The sequence below is a fragment of the Brassica napus genome, chromosome A2 (assembly GCF_020379485.1).
Source record: "Brassica napus cultivar Da-Ae chromosome A2, Da-Ae, whole genome shotgun sequence".
NCBI classification, from domain to species: Eukaryota; Viridiplantae; Streptophyta; class Magnoliopsida; order Brassicales; family Brassicaceae; genus Brassica; species Brassica napus.
Window position 1 is genome coordinate 26,891,136 of NC_063435.1, and position 4,453 is coordinate 26,895,588.

Below are 4,453 nucleotides of genomic sequence, written 5' to 3' on the forward strand. Positions count from 1 at the left end.
TAAAATCTGATATCTGTAGCTAGAAAAACAGCTAATTAAAACTACAAGAGATTTGTGTCACTTAGCACTAATTAAGTTTAAGTTGAATGCTAGTGATAAATCTAAATCTAAATAGTATTTCTATCACGCTTCAACGTTGAAGAAAATGTAATAAATGAATGAAGTCTTACATCCATAGTCCCTAATTAACAAAATGAGTAGCTGTTATTGTAATTGTGTGTGGGGGAGAATGCAAAATTTGATAGGAAGTTAAAATTAGGATACAACAAAATTCTTTTTTCGAAAAAAAAAAAGATACAACAAAGTAATCACACGATGAAATCTTATTCTTCAAATGCTTCGGTGGAGAATGCTAAATTTGATAGGAAGTTCAAATTAGGATACAACAAAGTTCTTTTAAAAAAAAAAAAAGATACAACAAAGTAATCACACGATAAAATCTTATTCTTCAAATGCTTCGGCGATCACTGAAATGAAAGCACTAAATTTGCCTCCCCCTTCTTCATCAGTCATCACTACCGTCCTCCTCTTCTTCATCCCCACTGTCCTCCTCTTCTTCATCCCCACTGTCCTCCTCTTCTTCATCACTACCGTCCTCCTCTTCTTCATCCCCACTGTCCTCCTCTTCTTCATCCCCACCGTCCTCCTCTTCTTCATCACCACCGTCCTCCTCCTCCTCTTGTCCTCCTTCCTCTTTACCACCGCCACCGTGGTGGCCCTTAAGCTTAATCTTCTTGAGGGTGGCTCCGAGACCAACTATCGCTGAAGCTATCTTTTCTCTCTTTGAGCCATCTTTTTTTTTTTTTTTGCTAAAATCCTTGAGCCATCTTTCTTCTTGTCTTCCTCTTTCTCATCCTTAGAGTGATGGTGGAGGTGGAGGTGGAATATTCCTCTATGCTTATGAGATTTTTCCTTCTCTTTTTCCGGTGATGGCACTCGGATGGCTCGTTCAACGTGAGCAGCCTCCATAGTTTTATGCAACTGTTTCTCCATCCTTTCTCACTCTCACTACCTTCTTTTTTTTTAGTTATTTATTCTTTGCCTTGAATGAAATCGTGCTTTGAGGTCTCTTTGTGTTTGACAGGCACATTTATATGCACGGTCCAAGATCCACAACTTGTTACTGTATTATTTAATATGCTTTCAGTAATTCTAGTGTTGGCACTAACATTATTTCATCCAATCTTGACCAAGTATTATTTCATCCAATCTTGGCCAAGTAATATAGGTTGTGATTGGTAACTCAGTGGAGTAAAAGAGACAGAGTAAAGTGGAGTAATAGAATGGAAAAAGAAAAAAGTAAATTAGAGTAAATAATAACAAAAAGTTGTTGCGCTGGATTTCGCATGGTAAATATAGAGTAAATGTTTACTCTTTAAAACACTAAGGCTTCGAATGTTTACGACCGCCATGTCCCGCATCGCAGTTAAAAATAACAAAAATCTTTAAATATATCATATATCTATACGTTTTTATAACTGTTAAAATCGCACCGCAGTTAAACCGCTTGTTCTGCACCGCTCAAACCGCAGTCACCATTCGGAGCCTAAAAGATAAACAACTTTAGCGCAACCGAGAGTAAAACATTTTATTTCATTTTTCACCTGACTGGCTATAGAAAAGCGTAACACAGCTGAAAAATATTTTACTCTCAGATATTTACTCTAACTTGACCTTTCAGTCCCTCCCATAGTCGTACAGGAATAGTTACTGTCTTTTGGTTTGAACATGAGTGAAATCTAGGGGTGTTCAATCCGGATATCAGTTCGGTTTTGGTTCGGTTTTTTTCGGTTTTCGGTATTTCGGTTAGTAAAATATAACTACCATTCTAAATCCATATTTACTTCGGTTCGGTTCGGTTTATATACCGTCGGTTTTCGGTTTATTCGGTTTTATACCAAAAAACATAATTATTTTGTTTGAGATCATATTATATGAATTTTAGAGTCATATTGTCAACACAGTCATTTATTAAAAATATATTACATGTTCAAATAAATGAACAAAAAAATAAAAATGCTTCTACCATCGAATAAAGTAATCAAATCTATAACTAAAATCAAAGCTTGAAATTTTGAAAATAAAAATATGAAACAAAACAGAAACATGAAAGAAAAGTTTTTCCACTCTTCCATATTTAGTGTTCATTAAAGTCATGATTTTTCAATTGAAAATTTTCCAGTAATTATTGCCATCAAATTTATAATCTTCATATTAATTTAGTGAAGACTAAAATAAATTAAAAAGATCAAAAAAGACTTAGAAAATAAGATGTCTGAATTGCGATGTATTGTTATTTAGTTATAGTTCAAGTGTTTTACAAATTAAGGTTTTTTTATTACTATAAAATTATGGTAATAGTTATTAACACAAATTTAACTTATGTAACAAATAGATTTTCATGTATTGTTATAAAATAGATACATATTTACATGTTTCTACTTTTAATCGGTTTTGTTCGGTTTATTCGGTTTAATCGGTTATCTACCAAACCATATCCAAATCCTACGGTTTTTATAAAATTATATCCATTCGGTTTATATGGTATATACCAAAACCAAACCATATTATCTATTTTGGTTCGGTTCGGTTCGGTACGGTTCGGTTTTACCATATTGAACAGCCCTAGTGAAATCCGTCTTTAAATACAATTTGTGTTTTATTTTTAGTTTATCGTTTCTTGCTTGCATTAACTATTTTAACTCGGCGGGAATGAAAATTTAAAGGCTTCAAACAAAGTTGACATTTTCATTAATAGTTGTAACAATCAAACAAATGAGAAAAATGGTTTCCAAATGAGTGTAGACTTTATACTACTAACCTTTTCTTTTGTTTACAAAAAAAAAAGAGTGTAGACGGGTGGAGAATGACTTGGTCTATTGAAAGGAATTTCTTTGTCTATCCGGTGCAAAACTATGAGAGGGGTGACAAGCAAACATAATGATTGAATCATTGAATTAATATTGAATATGATAATGATGAGTTTATGACTTCGTCAACTTTTACTTTGAATAATGTTTGGTCGTGATGGTAAATGATGACTATATGAACAGTTTTGTAAAGAAATGAAAGACTATATAGTCAATATCCATATATTAGTTTATATCTAGCAAATTATCTCTAGTTTTAATGCATATACTGGTTTCATTGCCTAACAAGAAAACTGTAATACATGATAATTTCATAACAACTAAAATAAATGTGCTTTATGCAAACGGCAAGAAACAAAAATACAACATCAAATAGCATCTTATGTACGTACTTGGTTAATTAACAACTTTCTTAAAAGCTAAAGAATCTTATGTACTTCTGACATACATGCTTGAGAGTTTCATTTGATTACCAACTTGCTTCAGAATTACGAACTGTTATTTTAGGGTCAGTACGAAATCCTCTCACTGAGTGGATCTTATATTCGGGGCGAACATAGTGGCCTTAGCGTTTGTTTATCTATGTTAGAATTGGGGTTTATTATGGGTTGGTTTATTATGGGCTTCCAACTCAAAACCAATTGGCTATTAGTGGATTGACCCTAACCCTTTATATAGTAGTAAATTAATTCTTATATTTCCGATGTGGGATGTTTCTCATCAATACCCTCCCTCACGCTCAGACATCTAGGTCTGAAGCGTGGACAATGTGGGAATAACATCCACAGAGGGCCCAACATCGGTTTAGTAGTAGTAGTTGTAGTAAATTAGGTCAAAGGATCTTATCGCTCTGATACCATGTTAGAATTAGGGTTTATTATGGGCTTCCAACTCAAAACCAATTGGCTATTAGTGGATTGACCCTAACCCTTTATATAGTAGTAGATTAATTCTTATATTTCCGATGTGGGATGTTTCTCATCAATAATCTAGTTCAGATGGTCAGATCGTTGGTGGAGGAGTTGGGGGAGTACTCCTAAAGCCTGCTGGTCTAGTTCAGGTACCTTTCCTCTTGTCTTATAGTTTAATTTACATGTGTCTGTATGCATCTCTTTGGTTTTATCAGTACTGAGCTTTACTAAGACTATCTTATGGATGTGCAGGAATGAGAGGAAATGGTTCAGCAGATAATGGAGAATATGAGTAAATGGCTAAAATTAGTACTGATTCAAGTTTTTGAAGAAAAGTGTGTAGAGGTTTGGGCATAAATGAAGGTGAGAGTGGGCATAATGTCTGAAGGATTTTTTTCATGCAAAGGCAGAGTGAGAGTGAGAAAGAGCAGAGAAAACAGTGATGCTTTTGTTCTTGGTTCATTGTAATATTTTAGGAACTTCACATTCTCGTTTTATCTTTCTTGAGTTCTTTTTCTTCATATAATCCGTTTTTTTTTTCTTGCTGAGCGTTTTTTCTGGCTGTGCATTTTAGAAATATACACATTTTGTTTAGATAATTGGCTTTTAAGTTAAACTTTGTCATGTTTATATGAAAGTCTCTTTTGATAATGCCAATTATAGTTTTTCATT

At 33.6% G+C, this 4,453-nt stretch overlaps 1 long non-coding RNA gene across 1 annotated transcript; it reads left to right on the forward strand.

Moving 5' to 3' along the window:
• Nucleotides 1-2,535: 2,535 nt before the first annotated feature.
• On the forward strand, nucleotides 2,536-4,453 carry LOC125580743. Its single transcript, XR_007318488.1, has 2 exons — nucleotides 2,536-3,930; nucleotides 4,034-4,453. It is a non-coding gene; the product is annotated as an uncharacterized LOC125580743 (long non-coding RNA).